The sequence below is a fragment of the Eriocheir sinensis genome, chromosome 8 (assembly GCF_024679095.1).
Source record: "Eriocheir sinensis breed Jianghai 21 chromosome 8, ASM2467909v1, whole genome shotgun sequence".
Lineage (NCBI taxonomy): Eukaryota > Metazoa > Arthropoda > Malacostraca > Decapoda > Varunidae > Eriocheir > Eriocheir sinensis.
In genome coordinates this window covers 5,471,480-5,499,406 of record NC_066516.1, presented here as the reverse complement: position 1 = coordinate 5,499,406, position 27,927 = coordinate 5,471,480, and the positions used below count along the sequence as shown (strand labels likewise).

At 44.6% G+C, this 27,927-nt stretch overlaps 3 long non-coding RNA genes across 5 annotated transcripts in view; 2 read left to right on the top strand and 1 right to left on the bottom strand.

Annotated features, from left to right (window-relative positions):
* Positions 1-809: 809 nt before the first annotated feature.
* LOC126995753 (uncharacterized) lies at positions 810-9,603 on the top strand. 3 transcript variants are annotated; one of them, XR_007750682.1, is made up of 4 exons: positions 810-956; positions 2,938-3,042; positions 6,281-6,385; positions 9,509-9,603. It is a non-coding gene; the product is annotated as an uncharacterized LOC126995753 (long non-coding RNA). The 3 variants fall into 3 exon arrangements; XR_007750680.1 differs by lacking the exon at positions 9,509-9,603 and adding an exon at positions 8,793-8,887; XR_007750681.1 differs by lacking the exon at positions 9,509-9,603 and adding an exon at positions 7,850-7,929.
* A 4,630-nt stretch (positions 9,604-14,233) lies between these two features.
* Positions 14,234-16,958, bottom strand: LOC126995399 (uncharacterized). The gene is made up of 2 exons (XR_007750299.1): positions 16,919-16,958; positions 14,234-15,581 (listed from the first exon to the last, which is right to left on the bottom strand). It is a non-coding gene; the product is annotated as an uncharacterized LOC126995399 (long non-coding RNA).
* A 10,928-nt stretch (positions 16,959-27,886) lies between these two features.
* The window catches only part of LOC126995398 (uncharacterized), a 2,301-nt gene continuing 2,260 nt past the window's right edge, over positions 27,887-27,927 (top strand). Inside the window, exon 1 of the long non-coding RNA XR_007750298.1 lies at positions 27,887-27,927. This exon is cut by the window's right edge and continues 414 nt beyond it. This is a non-coding gene — a long non-coding RNA (uncharacterized LOC126995398).

The window sequence follows — 27,927 nt, the reverse complement described above, 5'->3', positions numbered from 1 at the left end:
CAAGGCTTTCCTAGGAGGTGTGAGCATTTCCAGGGGTAGTTTATGACCCTGGTGGTAGTTTGACCCTTCCTCTGTAACATGAACCTGAAGAAACACCTATTTGACAAGGCTTTCCTAGGAGGTGTGAGCATTTCCAGGGTAGTTTTATGACCCTGGTGGTAGTGTGACCCTTCCTCTGTACCGTGAACCTGAAGAAACACCTATTTGACAAGGCTTTCCTAGGAGTTGTGGGCATTTCCAGGGTAGTTTATGACCCTGGTGGTAGTTTGACCCTTCCTCTGTACCGTGAACCTGAAGAAACACCTATTTGACAAGGCTTTCCTAGGAGGTGTGAGCATTTCCAGGGGTAGTTTATGACCCTGGTGGTAGTTTGACCCTTCCTCTGTACCATGAACCTGAAGAAACACCTATTTGACAAGGCTTTCCTAGGAGGTGTGAGCATTTCCAGGAGTAGTTTTATGACCCTGGTGGTAGTTTGACCCTTCCTCTGTACCATGAACCTGAAGAAACACCTATTTGACAAGGCTTTCCTAGGAGATGTGAGCATTTCAAGGGGTAGTTTTATGACCCTGGTGGTAGTATGACCCTTCCTCTGTACCCTGAACCTGAAGAAACACCTATTTGACAAGGCTTTCCTAGGAGATGTGAGCATTTCCAGGGGTAGTTTATGACCCTGGTGGTAGTTTGACCCTTCCTCTGTACCATGAACCTGAAGAAACACCTATTTGACAAGGCTTTCCTAGGTGTTGTGTGCATTTACAGGAGTAGTTTTATGACCCTGGTGGTAGTTTGACCCTTCCTCTGTACCGTGAACCTGAAGAAACACCTATTTGACAAGGCTTTCCTAGGAGTTGTGGGCATTTCCAGGGGTAGTTTTATGACCCTGGTGGTAGTTTGACCCTTCCTCTGTACCATGAACCTGAAGAAACACCTATTTGACAAGGCTTTCCTAGGAGGTGTGAGCATTTCCAGGGTAGTTTTATGACCCTGGTGGTAGTTTGACCCTCCTCTGTACCGTGAACCTGAAGAAACACCTATTTGACAAGGCTTTCCTAGGAGGTGTGAGCATTTCCAGGGTAGTTTATGACCCTGGTGGAAGATAGACCCGTCCTCTGGACCGTGAAGCTGAAGAAACACCTAAATGACAAGGCTTTCCTTGGAGTTGTGGGCTATTCCAGGGGTAGTTTTATGACCCTGGTGGTAGTTTGACCCTTCCTCTGTACCATGAACCTGAAGAAACACCTATTTGACAAGGCTTTCCTAGGAGATGTGGGCATTTCCAGGGGTAGTTTTATGACCCTGGTGGTAGTTTGACCCTTCCTCTGTACCATGAACCTGAAGAAACACCTATTTGACAAGGCTTTCCTAGGAGGTGTGAGCATTTCCAGGGGTAGTTTTATGACCCTGGTGGTAGTTTGACCCTTCCTCTGTACCATGAACCTGAAGAAACACCTATTTGACAAGGCTTTCCTAGGAGGTGTGAGCATTTCCAGGAGTAGTTTATGACCCTGGTGGTAGTTTGACCCTTCCTCTGTACCATGAACCTGAAGAAACACCTATTTGACAAGGCTTTCCTAGGAGGTGTGAGCATTTCCAGGGTAGTTTTATGACCCTGGTGGTAGTTTGACCCTTCCTCTGTACCATGAACCTGAAGAAACACCTATTTGACAAGGCTTTCCTAGGAGGTGTGAGCATTTCCAGGGGTAGTTTTATGACCCTGGTGGTAGTTTGACCCTTCCTCTGTACCGTGAACCTGAAGAAACACCTATTTGACAAGGCTTTCCTAGGAGGTGTGAGCATTTCCAGGGGTAGTTTTATGACCCTGGTGGTAGTGTGACCCTTCCTCTGTACCGTGAACCTGAAGAAACACCTATTTGACAAGGCTTTCCTAGGAGGTGTGAGCATTTCCAGGAGTAGTTTTATGACCCTGGTGGTAGTTTGACCCTTCCTCTGTACCATGAACCTGAAGAAACACCTATTTGACAAGGCTTTCCTAGGAGGTGTGAGCATTTCCAGGGTAGTTTATGACCCTGGTGGTAGTGTGACCCTTCCTCTGTACCGTGAACCTGAAGAAACACCTATTTGACAAGGCTTTCCTAGGAGATGTGGGCATTTCCAGGGGTAGTTTTATGACACTGGTGGTAGTTTGACCCTTAATCTGTACCGTGAACCTGAAGAAACACCTATTTGACAAGGCTTTCCCAGGAGATGTGAGCATTTCCAGGGGTAGTTTTATGACCCTGGTGGTAGTTTGGCCCTTCCTCTGTACCGTGAACCTGAAGAAACACCTATTTGACAAGGCTTTCGTAGGAGTTGTGGGCATTTCCAGGGGTATGACCCTGGTGGTAGTTTGCCCCTTCCTTTGTACCCTGAACCTGTAGAAACACCTATTTGACAAGGCTTTCCTAGGAGGTGTGAGCATTTCCAGGGGTAGTTTTATGACCCTGGTGGTAGTTTGACCCTTCCTCTGTACCATGAACCTGAAGAAACACCTATTTGACAAGGCTTTCCTAGGAGGTGTGAGCATTTCCAGGAGTAGTTTTATGACCCTGGTGGTAGTTTGACCCTTCCTCTGTACCATGAACCTGAAGAAACACCTATTTGACAAGGCTTTCCTAGGAGATGTGAGCATTTCCAGGGGTAGTTTTATGACCCTGGTGGTAGTGTGACCCTTCCTCTGTACCATGAACCTGAAGAAACACCTATTTGACAAGGCTTTCCTAGGAGATGTGAGCATTTCCAGGGGTAGTTTTATGACCCTGGTGGTAGTTTGACCCTTCCTCTGTACCATGAACCTGAAGAAACACCTATTTGACAAGGCTTTCCTTGGAGTTGTGGGCATTTCCAGGAGTAGTTTTATGACCCTGGTGGTAGTTTGACCCTTCCTCTGTACCGTGAACCTGAAGAAACACCTATTTGACAAGGCTTTCCTAGGAGTTGTGGGCATTTCCAGGGGTAGTTTTATGACCCTGGTGGTAGTTTGACCCTTCCTCTGTACCATGAGCCTGAAGAAACACCTATTTGACAAGGCTTTCCTAGGAGGTGTGAGCATTTCCAGGGGTAGTTTAATGGCCCTGGTGGTAGTGTGACCCTTCCTCTGAACCGTGAGCCTGAAGAAACACATATTTGACAAGGCTTTCCTAGGAGGTGTGAGCATTTCCAGGGGTAGTTTTATGACCCTGGTGGTAGTTTGACCCTTCCTCTGTACCGTGAGCCTGAAGAAACACATATTTGACAAGGCTTTCGTGGGAGCTGTGGGCATTTCCAGGGGTAGTTTAATGGCCCTGGTGGTAGTGTGACCCTTCCTCTGTACCGTGAACCTGAAGAAACACCTATTTGACAAGGCTTTCCTAGGAGGTGTGAGCATTTCAAGGGGTAGTTTTATGACCCTGGTGGTAGTTTGACCCTTCCTCTGTACCATGAACCTGAAGAAACACCTATTTGACAAGGCTTTCCTAGGAGGTGTGAGCATTTCCAGGAGTACTTCAATGACCCTGGTGGTAGTTTGACCCTTGCTCTGTACCATGAACCTGAAGAAACACCTATTTGACAAGGCTTTCCTAGGAGGTGTGAGCATTTCCAGGAGTAGTTTTATGACCCTGGTGGTAGTTTGACCCTTCCTCTGTACCATGAACCTGAAGAAACACCTATTTGACAAGGCTTTCCTAGGAGGTGTGAGCATTTCCAGGGGTAGTTTTATGACCCTGGTGGTAGTTGACCCTTCCTCTGTACCATGAACCTGAAGAAACACCTATTTGACAAGGCTTTCCTAGGAGGTGTGAGCATTTCCAGGGTAGTTTTATGACCCTGGTGGTAGTTTGACCCTTCCTCTGTACCGTGAACCTGAAGAAACACCTATTTGACAAGGCTTTCCTAGGAGGTGTGAGCATTTCCAGGGGTAGTTTTATGACCCTGGTGGTAGTGTGACCCTTCCTCTGTACCGTGAACCTGAAGAAACACCTATTTGACAAGGCTTTCCTAGGAGGTGTGAGCATTTCCAGGGGTAGTTTAATGGCCCTGGTGGTAGTGTGACCCTTCCTCTGTACCATGAGCCTGAAGAAACACCTATTTGACAAGGCTTTCCTAGGAGGTGTGAGCATTTCCAGGGGTAGTTTTATGACCCTGGTGGTAGTTTGACCCTTCCTCTGTACCATGAACCTGAAGAAACACCTATTTGACAAGGCTTTCCTAGGAGGTGTAAGCATTTCCAGGGGTAGTTTTATGACCCTGGTGGTAGTGTGACCCTTCCTCTGTACCGTGAGCCTGAAGAAACACCTATTTGACAAGGCTTTCCTAGGAGGTGTGAGCATTTCCAGGGGTAGTTTAATGGCCCTGGTGGTAGTTTGACCCTTCCTCTGTACCGTGAGCCTGAAGAAACACCTATTTGACAAGGCTTTCCTAGGAGGTGTGAGCATTTCCAGGGGTAGTTTATGACCCTGGTGGTAGTTTGACCTTCCTCTGTACCGTGAACCTGAAGAAACACCTATTTGACAAGGCTTTCCTAGGAGTGTGGGCATTTCCAGGGGTAGTTTTATGACCCTGGTGGTAGTTTGACCCTTCTTCTTTACCGTGAACCTGAAGAAACACCTATTTGACAAGGCTTTCCTAGGAGATGTGGGCATTTCCAGGGGTAGTTTTATGACCCTGGTGGTAGTTTGACCCTTCCTCTGTACCATGAACCTGAAGAAACACCTATTTGACAAGGCTTTCCTAGGAGGTGTGAGCATTTCCAGGGGTAGTTTTATGACCCTGGTGGTAGTTTGACCCTTCCTCTGTACCATGAACCTGAAGAAACACCTATTTGACAAGGCTTTCCTAGGAGGTGTGAGCATTTCCAGGAGTAGTTTTATGACCCTGGTGGTAGTTTGACCCTTCCTCTGTACCATGAACCTGAAGAAACACCTATTTGACAAGGCTTTCCTAGGAGGTGTGAGCATTTCCAGGGTAGTTTATGACCCTGGTGGTAGTTTGACCCTTCCTCTGTACCATGAACCTGAAGAAACACCTATTTGACAAGGCTTTCCTAGGAGGTGTGAGCATTTCAATGGGTAGTTTATGACCCTGGTGGTAGTTTGACCCTTCCTCTGTACCGTGAACCTGAAGAAACACCTATTTGACAAGGCTTTCCTAGGAGGTGTGAGCATTTCCAGGGGTAGTTTTATGACCCTGGTGGTAGTGTGACCCTTCCTCTGTACCGTGAACCTGAAGAAACACCTATTTGACAAGGCTTTCCTAGGAGTGTGAGCATTTCCAGGAGTAGTTTATGACCCTGGTGGTAGTTTGACCCTTCCTCTGTACCATGAACCTGAAGAAACACCTATTTGACAAGGCTTTCCTCTGAGGTGTGCGCATTTCCAGGTGTAGTTTTATGACCCTGGTGGTAGTTTGACCCTTCCTCTGTACCGTGAACCTGAAGAAACACCTATTTGACAAGGCTTTCCTAGGAGGTGTGAGCATTTCCAGGGGTAGTTTTATGACCCTGGTGGTAGTTTGACCCTTCCTCTGTACCATGAACCTGAAGAAACACCTATTTGACAAGGCTTTCCTAGGAGGTGTGAGCATTTCCAGGGTAGTTTGTGACCCTGGTGGTAGTGTGACCCTTCCTCTGTACCGTGAACCTGAAGAAACACCTATTTGACAAGGCTTTCCTAGGAGATGTGGGCATTTCCAGGGTAGTTAATGACCCTGGTGGTAGTTTGACCCTTCCTCTGTACCGTGAGCCTGAAGAAACACCTATTTGACAAGGCTTTCCTAGGAGGTGTGAGCATTTCCAGGGGTAGTTTAATGACCCTGGTGGTAGTTTGACCCTTCCTCTGAACCGTGAGCCTGAAGAAACACCTATTTGACAAGGCTTTCCTAGGAGGTGTGAGCATTTCCAGGGGTAGTTTAATGACCCTGGTGGTAGTTTGACCCTTCCTCTGTACCATGAACCTGAAGAAACACCTATTTGACAAGGCTTTCCTAGGAGTGTGGGCATTTCAGGGGTAGTTTATGACCCTGGTGGTAGTGTGACCCTTCCTCTGTACCATGAACCTGAAGAAACACCTATTTGACAAGGCTTTCCTAGGAGATGTGAGCATTTCCAGGGGTAGTTTTATGACCCTGGTGGTAGTTTGACCCTTCCTCTGTACCATGAACCTGAAGAAACACCTATTTGACAAGGCTTTCCTTGGAGTTGTGGTCATTTCCAGGAGTAGTTTTATGACCCTGGTGGTAGTTTGACCCTTCCTCTGTACCGTGAACCTGAAGAAACACCTATTTGACAAGGCTTTCCTAGGAGTTGTGGGCATTTCCAGGGGTAGTTTTATGACCCTGGTGGTAGTTTGACCCTTCCTCTGTACCATGAACCTGAAGAAACACCTATTTGACAAGGCTTTCCTAGGAGGTGTGAGCATTTCCAGGGGTAGTTTAATGGCCCTGGTGGTAGTTTGACCCTTCCTCTGAACCGTGAGCCTGAAGAAACACCTATTTGACAAGGCTTTCCTAGGAGGTGTGAGCATTTCCAGGGGTAGTTTAATGACCCTGGTGGTAGTTTGACCCTTCCTCTGAACCGTGAGCCTGAAGAAACACCTATTTGACAAGGCTTTCCTAGGAGTTGGGCATTTCCAGGGTAGTTTATGACCCTGGTGGTAGTGTGACCCCTCCTCTGTACCGTGAACCTGAAGAAACACCTATTTGACAAGGCTTTCGTAGGAGATGTGGGCATTTCCAGGAGTAGTTTTATGACCCTGGTGGTAGTTTGACCCTTCCTCTGTACCATGAACCTGAAGAAACACCTATTTGACAAGGCTTTCCTAGGAGGTGTGAGCATTTCCAGGTGTAGTTTTATGACCCTGGTGGTAGTTTGACCCTTCCTCTGTACCATGAGCCTGAAGAAACACCTATTTGACAAGGCTTTCCTAGGAGGTGTGAGCATTTCCAGGGGTAGTTTAATGGCCCTGGTGGTAGTGTGACCCTTCCTCTGTACCATGAACCTGAAGAAACACCTATTTGACAAGGCTTTCCTAGGAGGTGTGAGCATTTCCAGGGGTAGTTTTATGACCCTGGTGGTAGTTTGACCCTTCCTCTGTACCATGAGCCTGAAGAAACACATATTTGACAAGGCTTTCCTAGGAGGTGTGAGCATTTCCAGGGGTAGTTTAATGGCCCTGGTGGTAGTGTGACCGTTCCTCTGTACCGTGAACCTGAAGAAACACCTATTTGACAAGGCTTTCCTAGGAGGTGTGAGCATTTCCAGGGGTAGTTTTATGACCCTGGTGGTAGTGTGATCCCTCCTCTGTACCGTGAACCTGAAGAAACACCTATTTGACAAGGCTTTCCTAGGAGGTGTGAGCATTTCCAGGGGTAGTTTTATGACCCTGGTGGTAGTTTGACCCTTCCTCTGTACCATGAACCTGAAGAAACACCTATTTGACAAGGCTTTCCTAGGAGTGTGAGCATTTCCAGGAGTAGTTTATGACCCTGGTGGTAGTTTGACCCTTCCTCTGTACCATGAACCTGAAGAAACACCTATTTGACAAGGCTTTCCTAGGAGGTGTGAGCATTTCCAGGAGTAGTTTTATGACCCTGGTGGTAGTTTGACCCTTCCTCTGTACCATGAACCTGAAGAAACACCTATTTGACAAGGCTTTCCTAGGAGGTGTGAGCATTTCCAGGGGTAGTTTTATGACCCTGGTGGTAGTTTGACCCTTCCTCTGTACCATGAACCTGAAGAAACACCTATTTGACAAGGCTTTCCTAGGAGGTGTGAGCATTTCCAGGGGTAGTTTAATGACCCTGGTGGTAGTTTGACCCTTCCTCTGTACCGTGAACCTGAAGAAACACCTATTTGACAAGGCTTTCCTAGGAGTTGTGGGCATTTCCAGGGGTAGTTTTATGACCCTGGTGGTAGTTTGACCCTTCCTCTGTACCGTGAACCTGAAGAAACACCTATTTGACAAGGCTTTCCTAGGAGGTGTGAGCATTTCCAGGGGTAGTTTAATGACCCTGGTGGTAGTGTGACCCTTCCTCTGTATAATGAACCTGAAGAAACACATATTTGACAAGGCTTTCGTGGGAGGTGTGAGCATTTCCAGGAGTAGTTTATTGACCCTGGTGGTAGTTTGACCCTTCCTCTGTACCATGAACCTGAAGAAACACCTATTTGACAAGGCTTTCCTAGGAGGTGTGAGCATTTCCAGGGGTAGTTTTATGACCCTGGTGGTAGTGTGACCCTTCCTCTGTACCATGAACCTGAAGAAACACCTATTTGACAAGGCTTTCCTAGGAGATGTGAGCATTTCCAGGGGTAGTTTTATGACCCTGGTGGTAGTTTGACCCTTCCTCTGTACCATGAACCTGAAGAAACACCTATTTGACAAGGCTTTCCTAGGAGGTGTGGGCATTTCAGGGGTAGTTTTATGACCCTGGTGGTAGTTTGACCCTTCCTCTGTACCATGAACCTGAAGAAACACCTATTTGACAAGGCTTTCCTAGGGAGTGTGGGCATTTCCAGGGGTAGTTTTATGACCCTGGTGGTAGTTTGACCTTCCTCTGTACCATGAACCTGAAGAAACACCTATTTGACAAGGCTTTCCTAGGAGGTGTGAGCATTTCCAGGGGTAGTTTTATGACCCTGGTGGTAGTGTGACCCTTCCTCTGTACCGTGAACCTGAAGAAACACCTATTTGACAAGGCTTTCCTAGGAGGTGTGAGCATTTCCAGGAGTAGTTTTATGACCCTGGTGGTAGTTTGACCCTTCCTCTGTACCGTGAACCTGAAGAAACACCTATTTGACAAGGCTTTCCTAGGAGTTGTGGGCATTTCCAGGGGTAGTTTTATGACCCTGGTGGTAGTTTGACCCTTCCTCTGTACCATGAACCTGAAGAAACACCTATTTGACAAGGCTTTCCTAGGAGATGTGGGCATTTCCAGGGGTAGTTTTATGACCCTGGTGGTAGTTTGACCCTTCCTCTGTACCATGAACCTGAAGAAACACCTATTTGACAAGGCTTTCCTAGGAGGTGTGAGCATTTCCAGGAGTAGTTTTATGACCCTGGTGGTAGTTTGACCCTTCCTCTGTACCATGAACCTGAAGAAACACCTATTTGACAAGGCTTTCCTAGGAGTAGTTTTATGACCCTGGTGGTAGTTTGACCCTTCCTCTGTACCATGAACCTGAAGAAACACCTATTTGACAAGGCTTTCCTAGGAGGTGTGAGCATTTCCAGGGGTAGTTTTATGACCCTGGTGGTAGTTTGACCCTTCCTCTGTACCATGAACCTGAAGAAACACCTATTTGACAAGGCTTTCCTAGGAGGTGTGAGCATTTCCAGGGGTAGTTTAATGGCCCTGGTGGTAGTGTGACCCTTCCTCTGTACCATGAACCTGAAGAAACACCTATTTGACAAGGCTTTCCTAGGAGGTGTGAGCATTACAAGTAGTAGTTGTATGACCCTGGTGGTAGTTTGACCCTTCCTCTGTACCATGAACCTGAAGAAACACCTATTTGACAAGGCTTTCCTAGGAGTTGTGGGCATTTCCAGGGGTAGTTTTATGACCCTGGTGGTAGTTTGACCCTTCCTCTGTACCATGAACCTGAAGAAACACCTATTTGACAAGGCTTTCCTAGGAGATGTGAGCATTTCCAGGGGTAGTTTTATGACCCTGGTGGTAGTGTGACCCTTCCTCTGTACCATGAACCTGAAGAAACACCTATTTGACAAGGCTTTCCTTGGAGATGTGAGCATTTCCAGGAGTAGTTTTATGACCCTGGTGGTAGTTTGACCCTTCCTCTGTACCATGAACCTGAAGAAACACCTATTTGACAAGGCTTTCCTAGGAGATGTGAGCATTTCCAGGGGTAGTTTTATGACCCTGGTGGTAGTTTGACCCTTCTTCTTTACCGTGAACCTGAAGAAACACTCATTAGAACCCGACTGACCCACTCTTTGACCTTTAGAAATAGCTGATGTAAGAAGCGCTTGTCTTATATTACCAATCTTAGTGTCTTCAGGGTCTCCAGTGCAGCTGTATGGTGGAGGCCCTACCTTCCCCGAGCCTGTGACCTGCACCCTCGATCTTCTACGCCTTCCTTTGCAAGACTGAAAACAAGGATATAGACTTTTAGAGGAGGAAGACGAGGAGGAGGTTAGGAGGCAAAATGGAAATTACACACACACACACACACACACACACACACACACACACACACACATACACACACATGCAGTCCCCCCTCCCCCCCGCCACTCTCTCAAAGACCTACTAATGAGAAGCTTCGCACAGGACACCCAAGAACACTTCCAGGCTTGGCTCTCACACGCAAATCTACCCCCCTCCCTCTCCCCCCCTTACCCCTCGACCTTCCTTCCTCCACCCTGGCGCTTGAGGAGGAGGAGGAGGAGGAGGAGGCGGATGGGAAGGAACAAAAGAACAGGAGGAGGAAGAGAAGATATAGGAAGGAAAGGAAAGTGGAGGGGAACAAATGGTGGTGATTCTCTCTCTCTCTCTCTCTCTCTCTCTCTCTCTCTCTCTCTCTCTCTCTCTCTCTCTCTCTCTCTGTACTGACTGTAGTGAACTGTGGTAGTAGTAGTAGTAGTAGTAGTAGTAGTTGTTGTTGTAGTTTAAGTAGTAGAAGTAGTAGTAGTTATTATTATCACTGGCTGACTGACTGGCTGGCTGACTGACTAATTGAATTCATCTGTATTCAGTCAGTCAGTCACTCAATCAGTCCATCCATTTGTGAGTGAGTCAGTTAATCAGTCAATCACTTAGTCACACACACACACACACACACACACACACACACACACACACACACCGCTCCAGTAGCTCAATCAGTTAGAGCGCCGCGCTGCCAGACTTCACGGCCAAACAGACGGCGGTTCAAGCCCCGCTCAGGCCGGATTCTCTCCGTTCATTAGGAGTGGTTACTGTCCCCCCTTGAGCAAGGAGGATGGGCTGTGTGAGGTCCTGGCAGTACCCACAGATACACGATAATGAGTTTTTTTTTTTTTTTTTTTTACAACAAAGGAGGCGTATACTTGCCCACGTCGGGAGAGAGAGAGAGAGAGAGAGAGAGAGAGAGAGAGAGAGAGAGAGAGAGAGAGAGAGAGATCTCCACAAAGTCAAAATATATTAGTTCCCGATGTCTAAAGAGAGAGATTTTAAATAGATTTACATAGAAAATCAGACCACACAGACCCCATGGTCCAGACTAGAGAGAGAGAGAGAGAGAGAGAGAGAGAGAGAGAGAGAGATGCGTGCTCTCCCTCTTTTTCCCTCCCCCCCTCTCCTCTATCTCTCTCCCTTCTATCCCTTCGTGTGTGTGTGTGTGTGTGTGTGTGTGAGAGAGAGAGAGAGAGAGAGAGAGAGAGAGAGAGAGAGAGAGAGAGAGAGAGAATGAACGAAAACTGATTGCCTGACAGATTGACTTACCAGCTGACTGACTGACTAATTGCCTTCATCTTCCTTCCCAAGCAAACTCTTATCAGCTTAAATGTCACGTTAGCCTAAACAGATTTTAGAGACATTTAAATATCTCTCTCTCCCTCAACGGATTTATAAGACCTCTCTCTCTCTCTCTCTCTCTCTCTCTCTCTCTCTCTTTAGACATGGGGGAACTAATATATTTTGACTTTGAGGGAGATATGTCTCTCTCTCTCTCTCTCTCTCTCTCTCTCTCTCTCTCTCTCTCTCTCTCTCTCTCTCTCTCTCTCTCTCTCTCTCTCTCTCTCTCTCTCTCTCTCTCTCTTTAAACATGGGGAGCCAATATATTTTGACTTTGAGGGAGATATGTCTCTCTCTCTCTCTCTCTCTCTCTCTCTCTCTCTCTTTAAACATGGGGAGCCAATATATTTTGACTTTGTGGGATGTCTCTCTCTCTCTCTCTCTCTCTCTCTCTCTCTCTCTCTCTCTTTAAACATGGGGAGCCAATATATTTTGACTTTGTGGGAGATATGTCTCTCTCTCTCTCTCTCTCTCTCCCTTTAAACATGGGGAGCCAATATATTTTGACTTTGTGGGAGATATGTCTCTCTCTCTCTCTCTCTCTCTCTCTCTCTCTCTCTCTTTTCATATCTTACTTAACTTTCTAAGGTGGACTTACTTAATAATATCTAATAGGAATTAAAGAAAAAAATCAGATTCCGATACCAGCAAAGTTTAATTAGCCCGAACACAATAGCTCATAACATCATCTCTCCCTCTTATTATTATTATTTTTTACTAGGCAGGCATAAGAAAGGCACTTCACTAACTATGTCTGTTCTTTCTCTCCTCTCTCTCTATACAAGGGAAGAACAGGAACAGGACATCAGGGGTATATCTTGCACTAATTCCAATGTTGTTTTCAGTCCATTGTCACAGTTCCCAAGGCCTGGAAATACACAACAGACTCCTTAATATTCTTAACAGGATATGGTACAACCACAGAGTTATAGACTAGAGGGTTCAACTCCAATCTCTCGCCACGGTGAGAGGTGAAGCCACTGCTCCTGCCTGAGGTCGGCTGCCATAGGGTGACGGATTGGCGACCTTTCCATGATTCCACATGTTTACACTTAACCACTATTAGCTAGCCACCATTATGATATTTTGGAAAACTGAGCCGATCATCGTGTTCATGAGACATTGCTGCATATCATGATGGTAGTGTATAAACATTTTTGTTCATCTTTTTTGCCTCAATTACTTGTCATTCAGGAACTTTTTATTGTATTAGATTTTCGTTTACAGCTTCAAATTGAGCATGTTTTTCCGATGCAGATGGTATATGACGTACCAATGTAACAATAGTCAGTGGGTAGAAAATGGACAAGAAAATAACAGGTCTATCTGACAGAGGGTCGCTGAGGCACTGCTGACCTGATAATAGCAGACATAACTATGGGAAAGTAAATTTCTCTCTGTCTCGCCATTCGTCACCCTAAGATGGCCGCCAGTTGCTTCAAAATCCAGGCTCTGGGAACCCTCTATGTATATAACTCTGTGAGTACAACTCCCTTCCCTATACATAGCGATAAACATTAGAGGTACAACATGCACTCATTCTGACATTTTGGGTCCATTTTTAGAGGCCTGGAAATACACAATAGACACGTTAATATTCTTAACAGGCTATGATACAACTCCCTTCCCTATACATAGAGATAAACATTAGAGAGGCACTCAGAATGATATTTTGGGTCCATTTTCAGAAGCTTGGAAATACAGTACACAAGATTTCTTAAGCTTATGGACGACGGAAACCCTAAAACCATGACCAGAAGACATGGTGTAGCCTCAAACAGTCAGCTGGAGGCAGTCTAGTACACCTTCCGAACCACTGCCTGTACAGAGAATCACCAGAGAAAAAGTTGGAAAGTTTTGTTTAGTGGGCGCAACATCTGTGGTCATGTGCCGGAGAGACAGAAGGGGAAGGAATTATAGAAGAGAACAGACCCCAGGAGACGGGACACAACCCCCGATTAATACCTGGTACCCATTCACTGCTGGGTGGACAGGGGCGTAGGGTATCGGAAAAGCCGCCCAAATTTTTCCACTCCGCCTGGGAATCGACCCCGTGCTCTCTTGGTTGTGAGCTGAGTGTGCTAACCACTGCACCACGAAGACCCCATCAGCAAAGACGTCGCAGATTCCAGTCACTCTTCCAGACTTCCAAGCAGCATTTTTAAACATCTGGGCACCAACATTTGCCTGTTTGAAAAGCCTCCTCCTGTTTAAGTGCCCAAGTGTTCAACAATATTCTGCACAACAGTAAATTCCATGACTAAAATAGGAAAAAACATATAACATCTCTTTTTATACAGAAGGTGGAATAGAATGGTTTTTCAAATGTTATATTGTTTCAACTGTAGGGTGAGGTGGACAACCCATAGTACTACTGGTGGGAAAATACTAATTAAAAATCTGTGTTTGCCCTGACAGGCATAACAAAGAGTGCATAATACTCCTCAGGAAATGGCCTTCATCTAGGAGTATCTCTTGAGCTTCCCCAGAGAATATGTTTTCTCCATAGGAAGTTTTTTTTTTTTCAACCTGGTAGCAGCGGGGATCATGTTTCTTAATGGTCCCTCTAAGCGAGAAAAATGAGAAAAAATCACCCCTCACACAAACCATTTCATAATATATATCAAAACATTTGTGATCAGTTTATGTATCATCTATTTTTTTGGGTTTAAATCATGGCACAAGTTTGGCTCGTCGCTGCTCCACGGTAAAGCCACAAATTTGTTCCGTCGCTGCTACACGGTTAATTGGTGTACGGCTTGTGAGCAGCAGGGGGTCACACACGAGGTGTTCACGGCCCGCACAATTTTATAAATAAATTTCTTAAAAATCTGGCTTTGCACCAAGACTCAAACCCAAATGCCTAAAGTAATCCCAAGGCTGTGGGCTTCCTTTGAAGTATCAGTTTAGATTGTTTGGACTTCCAATTCTGCAAGTGATGACAGAGTTTTAACTTATAATTTTTAGGTGGTTTTCTATGCTTGTCAAATGTATCCAGCAGGCTTTACAATAACATTTTGCGTCCAGTAATAGCTGTACCCACATGTTTGTTTACGGGACTCCCACGAACACAGCACAACAATATCTTTCCATGCTAATATCCTTTCAGTATGATCCTGTTCACCATGGAAACCTTCACCAGCAAAGTCAAGACATATTCACAATAACCACATAATTGAGTACTAGGATTTCTGGTTTGGGTCGGTCGTGTCCTTGAAGACCCCCGGCTAATATCTTTTCAGTATGATCCTGTTCACCATGGAAACCTTCACCAGCAAAGTCAAGACATATTCACAATCACAACACATCACATAATCGAGCACTGGGAATTCTGGTTTGGGTCGGTCGTGTCCTTGAAAACCTCCGGCCGCTTCTTGCACTCCCCGATCCTCACAGTCAGGAAGTTGGCCGTCACATCCGTCAGGAAGATCTCATCCGCCAGCCAACGGCAGTTCCAGTAGCTCGGGTCGGGTGCCACCAGGACCTGCGGAAATGGGGTGATCCTTTCAGTAGAGTTTGAGGGAGTTTTAAGAGATTTCGTAAGCATTTCCAAGAGTCTCCTAAGTTACGGAAAGCTCCCAAGAGTTATCAGGGGTTCCAAAGAGCTCTCCCAGGTTACAGAAAGCTCCCAAGAGTTTCCGAGAGGCAGGGTTGGAAAAAATCATGATGTTCTAAAAAAAAAAAAAAAAAAAATCGACTTAATTGATTTAAAGGAGATTTTTCTTATTTAAATCGATTTTTTTGATTGAAATGATTTTTTTTGCATAAACTTCTTTGTTTCCACTTTTTTTTTTGTGTTCCCCTATAGCACCGGTAGGCCTTCTTCAGGGGCCTGGTGGTCGGCCCCAGCCCGTCATGGCGCAGGCAATTTTTATAGTGACGCCATTTAATCTTGAATCATGCTGCCCCCCGGAACTCATTCTTGATTTACTTGGGCGGTTTCCTCTAGAGTCCGGGTTGCTGGGTGGTCTTCAGGACAGCATGTGGGTAGTCTTAGGCCCCTCGCTGGTGACAGGAAAATCCCTGGTGGCAGCGTGAAGCCGCGTCCTCCAGCACAGGGAGAATGCAAGGCCGCACGCTAGCTACTCAGCCTTATGGGGACAATTTCTTGTATTAAACTTGGCCAATGAAATCATAGTTTAATATACATTACCCAAGAGGAGTTTTTCACACAAAAATCATAAGTAGGACTAATAGTTTATCTTTTTTTATGATTTTGAATATTTTTCTTGTAAGAGACGGCAATGATTCACTGGTGCCTGACTTGTAAGAGACGGCAATGATTAACTGGTGCCTGACTTGTAAGAGATGGCAATGATTAACTGGTGCCTGACTTGTAAGAGATGGCAATGATTAACTGGTGCCTGACTTGTAAGAGATGGCAATGATTAACTGGTGCCTGACTTGCTAAGATGGCAATTATTAACTGGTGCCTGACTTGTAAGAGATGGCAATGATTAACTGGTGCCTGACTTGTAAGAGATGGCAATGATTAACTGGTGCCTGACTTGTAAGAGATGGCAATGATTAACTGGTGCCTGACTTGTAAGAGATGGCAATGATTAACTGGTGCCTGACTTGCTAAGAGATGGCAATGATTAACTGGTGCCTGACTTGTAAGAGATGGCAATGATTAACTGGTGCCTGACTTGCTAAGAGATGGCAATCACTTGATTTAACTGGTGCATAAGGATTTGTAAGACAGCAATGATTAACTGGTGCCTGACTTGTAAGGATTTGGACAGCACAGGGATGAAAGAGTGAAGATGCTGGTGAACTCTTGCATAAGGGATTTGGACAGCACAGGGATGAAAGAGTGAAGATGCTGGTGAACTCTTGCATAAGGGATTTGGACAGCACAGGGATGAAAGAGTGAAGATGCTGGTTAACTCTTGCATAAGGGATTTTGACAGCACAGGGAAAGAGTAGTGAAGTGCCAGAATTGCATAAGGTATTTGGCCAGCACAGGGATGAAAGAGTGAAGATGCTGGTGAACTCTTGCATAAGGGATTTGGACAGCACAGGGATGAAAGAGTGAAGATGCTGGTGAACTCTTGCATAAGGGATTTGGACAGCACAGGGATGAAAGAGTGAAGATGCTGGTGAACTCTTGCATAAGGGATTTGGACAGCACAGGGATGAAAGAGTGAAGATGCTGGTGAACTCTTGCATAAGGGATTTGGACAGCACAGGGATGAAAGAGTGAAGATGCTGGTGAACTCTTGCATAAGGGATTTGGACAGCACAGGGATGAAAGAGTGAAGATGCTGGTGAACTCTTGCATAAGGGATTTGGACAGCACAGGGATGAAAGAGTGAAGATGCTGGTGAACTCTTGCATAAGGGATGTGGCAGCATAGGGATGAAAGAGTGAAGATGCTGGTGAACTCTTGCATAAGGGATGTGACAGCATAGGAACCCAGACCCACCTCAAGTCCAGTGGGTCACCCCGCAGGTCTCGGGGCTGGGGCAGGGGCTCAGAAGCACTGCATGCCCTGCTGGTCAACGAAATCGGCACGCAGGTCACAGGAAACCTGGTCAAGGGAGACTTGTTAATATTGCTTTGTTGATAGTTCAGTTATAAAAGTAAATAAAATACATGGAAAATAAGGAGTCAAAAGATGGATGAGAAGAGGAGGAGGAGGAGGAGGAGGAGGATCAAGAATAAGAACAAAAGATAAGAAAATATAGGAGAAGGAAGAGAAAACAAGAGAAAAGGAGGAAGAGGAAGAGAGGAAATAGTGGATAATGAAGGACCTCTCCTCCTCCTCCCAAAGACATTTCATGCATATAACAATAATAATAATAATAATAATAATAATAATAATAATAATAATAATAATAATATGTTTATCTATTGCCTCTGTCTGGCCTTGCCTTTGAGAGCAGTTTAAGGGAAGGGAAGGGAAGGGAAGGGAAGGCAAAGGAAAGGAAAGGGAATGAAAGGGAAGGGAAAGGAAGGGAAGGGAAGGGAAAGGAAGAGAAGGGATGGGAATGGAAGAGATGGGATGGGAATGGAAGAGAAGGAAAGGGAAGGGAATGGGAAGGGAAGGGAAGGGAAGGAAAGGGAAGGGAAGGAAAGGGAAGGGAATGAAAGGGAAGGGAAAGAGAAGGAAAGGGAATGAAAGGAAGGAAGGGAAGGGATGAAAAGGAAGAGAAGAAAAGGGAAGGAAGGGGAAGGAAAGGGAATGAAAAGGGAAGGGAAAGGAAGAGAAGGGATGGGAAAGGAAGAGAAGGGAAGGGAAAGGAAAAGAAGGGAAGGGAAAGGAAGGAAGGAAAGGAAGGAAAGGGAAGGGAAAGGAAGAAGGGATGAAAGGGAAGAGAAGGAAAGGAAGGGAATGGAAGGGGAAGGAAGGGAATGGAAAGGAAGGAAATGAAAGGGGAAGGAAGGGAAGGAAAGGAAGAGAAGGAAAGGGAAGGGAAGGAAGGAAGGAAAGGGATGGGAAAGGAAGGAAGAGAAGGGATGGGAAAGGAAGAAGGAAGGAAAGGAATAAAGGGAAGGAAGGGAAAGGAAGAGAAGGAAAGGGAAGGGATGGGAAAGGAAGAGAAGGAAAGGGAAGGGAAGGGAAGGAAAGGGAATGAAAGGGAAGGGAAAGGAAAGGGAAGGAAAGGAAAGGGAAGGAAGGGAAGGAAAGGAATGAAAGGAAGGAATGGAAGAGAAGGAAAGGGAAGGGATGGGAAGGGAAGAGAAGGAAAGGGAAGGGAAGGGAAGGGAAGGAAAGGGATGGGAAAGGAAGAGAAGGGATGGGAAAGGAAGAGAAGGAAAGGGAAGGGAAGGGAAAGGAAGAGAAGGTATGGGAAAGGAAGAGAAGGAAAGGGAAGGGAAGGGAAAGGAAGAGAAGGTATGGGAAAGGAAGAGAAGGAAAGGGAAGGGAAGGGAAGGAAAGGGAATGGAAAGGAAGTGAAGGGATGGGAAAGGAAGAGAAGGAAAGGGAAGGGAAGGAAAGGGAATGAAAGGGAAGGGAAAGGAAGAGAAGGGATGGGAAAGGAAGAGAAGGAAAGGGAAGGGAAGGAAAGGGAAGGAAAGGGAAGGGAAAGGAAGAGAAGGGATGGGAAAGGAAGAGAAGAAAAGGGAAGGGAAGGGAAGGAAAGGGAAGGGAAAGGAAGAGAAGGGATGGGAAAGGAAGAGAAGGAAAGGGAAGGGAAGGAAAGGGAATGAAAGGGAAGGGAAAGGAAGAGAAGGGATGGGAAAGGAAGAGAAGGGATGGGAAAGGAAGAGAAGGAAAGGGAAGGGAAGGAAGGAAAGGAATGAAAGGGAAGGGAAGGAGAAGGAAAGGAAAGGGAAGGGAAAGGAAGAGAAGGGAAGGGAAGGAAAGGGAAGGAAAGGAAGGAAGGGAAGGAAAGGAAGGGAAGGGAAAGGAAGAGAAGGGAAGGGAAGGAAGGAAGGAAAGGAATGAAAAGGATGGGAAAGGAAGAAGGAAAGGGAAGGAAGGGAAGGAAAGGAAGGGAAGGGAAGGAAAGGAAGAGAAGGGAAGGGAAGGAAAGGAAGGGAAGGAAAGGAAGAGAAGGGAAGGGAAGGGAGAGAGGAGAGAAGGAAAGGAAGGGAAGGAAAGGAAGAAAGGAAAGGGAAGGAAGAAGGAAAGAAAGGGAAGGAAAGGAAGAGAAGGGATGGAAAGGAAGAAGGAAAGGAAAGGGAAGGAAAGGAAGGAAGGGAAGGAAGGAAGAGAAGGGATGGGAAAGGAAGAGAAGGGATGGGAAAGGAAGAGAAGGAAAGGAAGGAAGGAAAGGAATGAAAGGGAAGGGAAAGGAAGAGAAGGGATGGAAAGGAAGAGAAGGGAAAAAGGAAGAGAAGGAAAGGGAAGGAAGGGAAGGAAGGAAGGAAAGGGAATGAAAGGAAGGGAAAGGAAGAGAAGGGATGGGAAAGGAAGAGAAGGGAAGGGAAAGGAAGAGAAGGAAAGGGAAGGGAAGGTAAGTGAAGGGAAGGGAAGAGAAGTGAAGGGAAAGGAAGAGAAGGAAAGGAAGGGAAGGAAGGAAAGGAAGGAAAGGAAAGGAAGAGAAGGATGGGAAAGGAAGAGAAGGGAAGGGAAGGAAGGAAAGGGAATGAAAGGGAAGGAAAGGAAAGGAAAGGGAAGGGAAGGGAAGGAAAGGAAGAGAAGGGAAGGTAAGGGAAAGGGAGGGTAAAGAAAGGGAAAGGGAAGGAAGGGAAGGAAAGGGAAATGAAAGGGAAGGGAAAGGAAGAGAAGGAAAGGGAAGGAAAAGGAAGGGAAAGGAAGAGAAGGGATGGGAATGGAAGTGAAGGAAAGGGAATGAAAGGGAAGGAAAAGGAAGGGAAAGGAAGAGAAGGAAAGGAATGAAAGGAAGGAAAGGAAGAGAAGGGATGTGAAAGGAAGAGAAGGAAGGGGGAGGGAAGGAAGGAAAGGGATGGAAGGAAAGGAAGAGAAGGATGGGAAAGGAAGAGAAGGAAAGGAAGGGAAGGAAGGAAAGGGAATGAAAGGAAGGGAAAGGAAGAGAAGGAAGGAAAGGAAGAAGGAAGGGAAAGGAAGAGAAGGAAAGGGAAGGAAGGGAAGGAAGGAAAGGGAAGGAAAGGAAGAGAAGGGATGGGAAAGGAAGAGAAGGAAAGGAAAGGAAGGGAAGGGAAGAGAAGGTAAAGGATGGGAAGGGAAGGGAAGGAAGAAAGGGAAGGGAAAGGAAGGGAAAGGGTAGGGAAAGGAAGGGAAAGGGAAGGAAGGAAGAGAAGGAAAGGGAAGGAAGGAAGGAAAGGGAATGAAAGGGAAAGAAAGGAAGGAAAGGGATGGGAAGGGAAGAGAAGGAAAGGAAAGAGAAGGAAAGGGAAGGGAAGGAAAGGGAAGGGAAAGGAAGAGAAGGGATGGGAAAGGAAGAGAAGGAAAGGGAAGGAAGGAAAGGGAAGGAAAGGGAAGGAAAGGAAGAGAAGGGATGGGAAAGGAAGAAGGATGGGAAGGAAGGGAAGGGAAAAGGAAGAGAAGGGATGGGAAAGGAAGAGAAGGGATGGAAAGGAAGGAAGGAAAGGGAAGAAGGGATGGAAAGGAAGAGAAGGGATGGAAAGGAAGAGAAGGAAAGGAAAGGAAGGAAGGAAGGGAATGAAAGGAAGGGAAAGGAAGAGAAGGGATGGGAAAGGAAGAAGGGATGGGAAAGGAAGAGAAGGAAAGGAAAGGGAAGGGAAGGAAAGGGAATGAAAGGGAAGGGAAAGGAAGAGAAGGGATGGGAAAGGAAGAGAAGGGATGGGAAAGGAAGAGAAGGAAAGGGAAGGGAAGGAAGGAAGGGAAGGAAGAGAAGGAAAGGAAGAGAAGGAAAGGGAAGGGAATGAAAGGGAAGGGAAAGGAAGAGAAGGGATGGGAAAGGAAGAGAAGGAAAGGGAAGGGAAGGGAAGGAAAGGGAATGAAAGGGAAGGGAAAGGAAGAGAAGGAAAGGGAAGGGAAGGGAAGGGAAAGGAAGAGAAGGGATGGGAAAGGAAGAGAAGGAAAGGGAAGGGAAGGGAAGGAAAGGGAATGAAAGGGATGGGAAAGGAAGAGAAGGAAAGGGAAGGGAAGGGAAGGAAAGGGAAGGGAATGAAAGGGAAGGGAAAGGAAGAGAAGGGATGGGAAAGGAAGAGAAGGAAAGGGAATGAAAGGGAAGGGAAAGGAAGAGAAGGGATGGGAAAGGAAGAGAAGGAAAGGGAATGAAAGGGAAGGGAAAGGAAGACAAGGGATGGGAAAGGAAGAGAAGGAAAGGGAATGAAAGGGAAGGGAAAGGAAGAGAAGGGATGGGAAAGGAAGAGAAGGAAAGGGAAATGAAAAGGGAAAGGAAGAGAAGGTATGGGAAAGGAAGAGAAGGAAAGGGAATGTAAGGGAAGGGAAAGGAAGAGAAGGGATGGGAAAGGAAGAGAAGGAAAGGGAATGAAAGGGAAGGGAAAGGAAGGAAGAAAAGGGAAGGAAAGGAAGAGAAGGAAAAGGGAATGAAAGGAAGGAAAGGAAGAGAAGAAGGAAGGGAAAGGAAGAGAAGGAAGGAAAGGAAGAGAAGGAAAAGGGAATGAAAGGAAGGAAAGGAAAAGAAGGGATGGGAAAAGGAAGAGAAGGAAAGGGAATGAAAGGGAAGGGAAAGGAAGAGAAGGGATGGGAAAGGAAGAGAAGGAAAGGGAATGAAAGGGAAGGGAAAGGAAGAGAAGGGATGGGAAAGGAAGAGAAGGAAAGGGAATGAAAGGGAAGGGAAAGGAAGAGAAGGGAAGGGAAAGGAAGAGAAGGAAAGGGAATGAAAGGGAAGGGAAAGGAAGAGAAGGGAAGGGAAAGGAAGGGAAGGGAAAGGAAGAGAAGGAAAGGGAATGAAAGGGAAGGGAAATAAGAGAAGGGATGGGAAAGGAAGAGAAGGAAAGGGAATGAAAGGGAAGGGAAAGGAAGAGAAGGGATGGGAAAGGAAGAGAAGGGAAGGGAAAGGAAGAGAAGGAAAGGGAATGAAAGGGAAGGGAAAGGAAGAGAAGGGATGGGAAAGGAAGAGAAGGAAAGGGAAGGGAAGGGAAAGGAAGAGAAGGGATGGGAAAGGAAGAGAAGGAAAGGGAATGAAAGGGAAGGGAAAGGAAGAGAAGGGATGGGAAAGGAAGAGAAGGAAAGGGAATGAAAGGGAAGGGAAAGGAAGAGAAGGGAAGGGAAAGGAAGAGAAGGAAAGGGAATGAAAGGGAAGGGAAAGGAAGAGAAGGGATGGGAAAGGAAGAGAAGGAAAGGGAATGAAAGGGAATGAAAGGGAAGGGAAGGAAAGGGAATGAAAGGGAAGGGAATGAAAGGAAAAGGGAAGAGAGAGAGAGAATTCATATTATTTAAAAAGTTATTGAGAGAGAGAGAGAGAGAGAGAGAGAGAGAGAGAGAGAGAGAGAGAGAGAGAGAGAGAGAGAGAGAGAGAGAGAGAGAGAGAGAGAGAGAGAGAGAGAGAGAGAGAGAGAGAGAGAGAGAGAGAAACTAAAATAAATAAAATACACATATAATACATAATTCTGAACACACACAGACAGAAAAAGATAAATAATAATAATAATAATAATAATAATAACAATAACAATAATAACATACATTCACAGTCATTAACATTAATAAAAAGGAAAGATTAGATGATAAAAATTGAAAAGGAAGGAAGGAAGGAAGGAAGGAAGGAAGGAAGGAAGGAAGGAAAAAAAGAAGGAAAATAGACATTATAAATAAAAAATAAACCACACTAATGTCCACGCTCGCCTTTCTTCCTCCATTATTGCATTTCTGTGTGTCTGCTACTTGGCCTTCTTTTCTAAAAAGTTAGTAGTGGCACAGTAAACGGTATTCAGATGTATATTTTTCATTAGAAAATTCAGTTCAACTTGAGAGATATTTTCTAAACATCATTTGTTGAATATCGGCTCAATTCATAATTATTTCCTGCTGTTATTGATATTTAAAACCATTAAGGAAACAGACTCTTTAATCTTCTCGTTAATAGATGGACAAAGAGCCAATAGTACAAATCTTCATGTCCCGCGCTTTAATACATCTCTCTGTAATAATAGCATTGCCTGTCTTGGTCCAGGAATATGGAACTCACTGCCATTAAGGAAACAGACTCTTTAATCTTCTCGTTAATAGATGGACAAAGAGCAAACAGTACAAATCTTCATGTCCCGCGATTTAATACATCTCTCTGTAATAATAGCATTGCCTGTCTTGGTCCACGAATATGGAACTCACTGCTATTAAGGAAACAGACTCTTTAATCTTCTCGTTAATAGATGGACAAAGAGCAAACAGTACAAATCTTCATGTCCCGCGATTTAATACAACTACTGCCGTGCTATACAAGGCTGTCATCTCTGCAGTATTTTACTTTAAGGACTAGTATTTACTCTATCTCTGTATTCATTCCCATCTAGTGCTTGGGCAATGTTCTCCGTCCCCCCATTTTATTGTCTTATTGTCCAGGGGGAGGTACTGCCCCCTCCCTTGTTGTGCTTTCCTTCCTACCATTGTATCTTTTTAATTTCCTGGTGCTACCTACACATGTATTAATAGCTGTATAATCACACTGTCCTGACTGGGGGTTGGGATGGCATGTTCCTCCCTTCTCCCTTGTTGTTTACCTGCAACAATAAACTATCAATCAATCAATCAATCTCTCTGTAATAATAGCATTGCCTGTCTTGGTCCACGAATATGGAACTCACTGCTATTAAGGAAACAGACTCTTTAATCTTCTCGTTAATAGATGGACAAAGAGCAAATAGTACAAATCTTCATGTCCCGCGATTTAATACATCTCTCTGTAATAATAGCATTGCCTGTCTTGGTCCACGAATATGGAACTCACTGCTATTAAGGAAACAGACTCTTTAATCTTCTCGTTAATAGATGGACAAAGAACAAATAGTACAAATCTTCATGTCCCGCGATTTAATACATCTCTCTGTAATAATAGCATTGCCTGTCTTGGTCCAGGAATATGGAACTCACTGCCATTAAGGAAACAGACTCTTTAATCTTCTCGTTAATAGATGGACAAAGAACAAATAGTACAAATCTTCATGTCCCGCGATTTAATACATCTCTCTGTAATAATAGCATTGCCTGTCTTGGTCCACGAATATGGAACTCACTGGCAACACATTGAAAAAATCTTATGTTAACCTGTAATCTTTCGACATTTGAAAAAGAAAAGAAAAAATCATTCAATTAATTGTCAGAATGAATGAGAATTTCTATATATTTGGTGTATAGTAAAAGGTTTGATATATAGGTATGTGCATGTGTGTTTGTTTTGTGTATGTATATATATGTATGTATGTGTATGTGTGTATATGTATATGTATGTATATGTATGTATGTGTGAATGTATGTGTACGTTTGTGTGCGTTTACGAGTATGTGAATGCAAATCTATGAATGTATAAGTACATTTTGATTGATTGATATGAGAAAAACAATTACTTAAATACACACCGCATAGGTCTATATATGGGAGGCCTAAGTAGGGGGGGGCGCTGGGCCCTCTACAGCTACTCCGCGGTGTTAAAGATAAATTGCAATACCCAACGCGATTAATGACACTAATGGCCATGTTTTAACGAGGATATGACAATCACTGAGTAAGGTTTGGCCAGGAAGTCTAACAGGCGTATCCTCTCCCTTTCCTTGCTACACCACGACTGAGTCCACTTGTCATTAAAGCTCAGTAACGTTGCCGCGTCGCCGTTCGTGAAATCTCATATTTATCGTTTATTTGAGACTTAGCGATGGTCTGGATACATCGGGAAGTAATGATTTTAACTCTAATAATAAATGATGTTGTATGTGTCCAGGACGTCAGAAAATGGTAAACACAGGAGGGTAAATATACGGCGACATGGCACCTTTACAGATGTGGTCATCAAGATATCGTACTCAACGCCTTGAAATGTATCAACATTGCTCTAAATGCCAATTCTGGCCCCTCCAAGGACGGGATTTATCTTTTTATTACCCTTACGATCCTAAAATAATAATTACTCATAGCTTCATGGCGCCTGGGAAGCATAAATCATATTTTGTTAAAGAAAGTGTCGTACGCTGGACATGGCTACGTGTTTGGGAATTAGAACTTATGGTTTTATGCTATTTTAAACCATTTTCTCATGTTTTGGTGTCCAATATTGGGTAAAAAGGGACGAGAACTCCATTTCTGGCCTCAAAATGGCGCTAGGGCTAACAGTTTGTGAGATATATGGATGTTTCTGAGCCATCACCTTACTTAACTTTCAGATCATGCCATTCCTTAATCCCTTACTAATTCCTACGTCCCTGGCACTCAACAACACCAGACTTTTTCGGGGAATGCATCGTATCCTTAGAAATGCCCTACGGGGAGTATTAATGGTGATACGATTTATTTTCCGTCGCTAACTCTAAGACGCTGCCATTCATTATTTCCTAATTAATTCTTACCCTCTTGGCACTGGAAAGAAAGGTAATTTTACGAGCAATCTTTTGATATCCTTAAAGAGGCTCTACGTGCAGAACAGACGGAGATATAAGCAGGTAAAGATTTCACCCCCCTCCTCGGCAACTCTACGGGGCTAAGCTACCACATTTCCCCCGCGAGGCCTTAACGCGAAAAAGTTTAAAAATTAAAAAATCGTTATTCCTTCTTCCAGTTTGATGAAAGGGGTTGATATATGTGAAGAAAAAAATACTAAAATTTCTGGTGCTATCAGAATTGCAATAGGCCTAAAACTGACGGAGTTATGAACGGTTTTGTGAGAGCCTTCGAAAACTTTCTAGGCCTATAACTCTTGAATCAATCCGTGTTGCAATATGCCTGATTAGCAACTGGTAGAAAAAATTCCGAGGAACACGCTGGTGCTTTCAGAATTACGCTACCACTAATGGGTATAGAGATATATTGATTTGAAATTTCGCACTTTTTCGACATTTGACCCAACGTCACTCGCTTATTACGTATTATTTATCCTTCGGCAATAAATAATAAAATTGTTGAAATTCGACGAGGAATACAACGCTGGTCTCAGATTTGCGCTACCACCTTTAGTTTCGGAGATAGCATGTCATTTTTTAACCGCCTGCCACGCCTTAACTACTGCAGATATGTTTATTAAATTAAATATCTTGAGGTGACCCAACACGGCCTATATTTCGGCGTTATCAGATTTAAGATTTGACGCGTATTTCCAAAGATAGCTTTTTTTGCTTATTTTGCTTGTGTATTATTGATCAACTGATATCTGATGTAAAATTTGACGGAGAATAACGTGGCGTCGTCAGAATAGAGATAACTTTATTAGGTATCAAGATATCCTAGCTAAAGCGTTTATCAGAATGTTTTGATTCTGCATAGATTCCTGCATCCATGTCTAAGTAATGTCTTAATGTCGGGCATGATTTGGAGAGGGAAAATAACGAGGAATCCATTTCTGGTCTTGGTTTTGCGCTAGCTTAATTATTATAGAAATTATTAGCTATATTCCAAGAAATGGTCGTAACCCTCAATTTTATCCTCTCGTTTTTTCTCGTGTTCGTTGCACTCAGCTGGTGTAGAATTTGACGCTGAACATTTTGATGCTTATTAGAATCCGATCGGTAGAGTATTAACGGAGCTATGAACGATTTTGTGTTTCCACCGTTATGAAACTCTCCGGTGTTTACGGCCAGAATTTCACCTCCTCTAAAACCATCTTTTTTCAAATATGCAAGTTTCGTTATTCTTGCCTCCAGCTTGATCAGAGAGGTTCATAGACGTGAAGAAAACAATATTAGAATTTCTGGTGCTATCAGAATTGCGCTAGGCCTAAAACTGACGGAGATATCCACGATTTAAAAAACGTGCTGAAACTTTGAAGGCCTATAACTCCATTAATACTGTAAAGTTTTGTATGCCCAATTGTCGCCTGGGAGAACCAGTTGCGGGGAATACGCTGGTGCCTTCAGAATGACGCTACGACCAATAGTTATGGAGTTATTATGATCTGTTGTTCGCGTTTTTTAGTAACATTGATCCAGCGTTCTTCCAGTAATATCTATTTTTTCTCATTCGTCAATAGATAATGAAAGTTTTAGAATTTAACGAGAAATACAACGCTGGTCTCGAATCTTCGCTACGACCTTTAGTTTTGGAGATAACACGTCATTTCTTTAGCCACCTGTCACGCCTTTACTAGTAAAGATACGTTTATGGAAATAAGTATAGCGATTTGAACCGACATGAGCTATAATTTGAGGTTTTCAAATTTAACTTTGAACGTGTTTGGTTCTTTTTTTTTATTTCTTGATATTTCTTGATGAGCAACTGATACAAGGTGTAGAGTTTGCCGGAGAACACGATGGCGCTGTCAGAATCAAGATAGCTTTTTTCGTTATTGAGCTATACCGGTCCAAAGGTTGGTCTTAACGGTTTTCGCCTGCGCCTCTTGCTGTGTCCATGTTTTCCTCGTGTTCGTGGAGCTCCCCGGGTGTAGTATTCGACGCTGAACATTTTGGTCTTTACCAGAATCCGATCGGTTGAGTATTAACGGAGCAATTAACGATTTTGTGTTTAGGGGGGGGGGAGTGGTCGGGTGGTATCACAGGGGAGGTATTAGGGGTCTTGGGCGGGGGGGGGTGTCTATGGGGTGTCCCGGGGGAGGGGGTGTAGGGGGCGGAGGGGGAGGGTGAACGATGTTTTTTATTTTTCGTTTAGTTTAAAAATGTTTCGTGCTATGAGTTCAATGCTGTGTTTAGTTTTTATAATGTATCGTGTATTTTCTTTTTTATATTGGTGGCGTGTTTTACCATATTTGAAGCAGCGCTGTGGGATTTTCTTACGTTACTGAGCCTAAAAATAAATAATATGTTCTCTGACGTTCCTAAAATTGGTGAATAAGCTTTACTATTGTCGATAGAGGTTTGTTATGATCAAACCCTTACGGAATGATATACTCTTTTAAGTTTTTCATTTCGACTTGGTGATCTAAAATGGCGGCAGTCCAGTCCACCTTATATATCGTCCTCGCCATATAACACCTT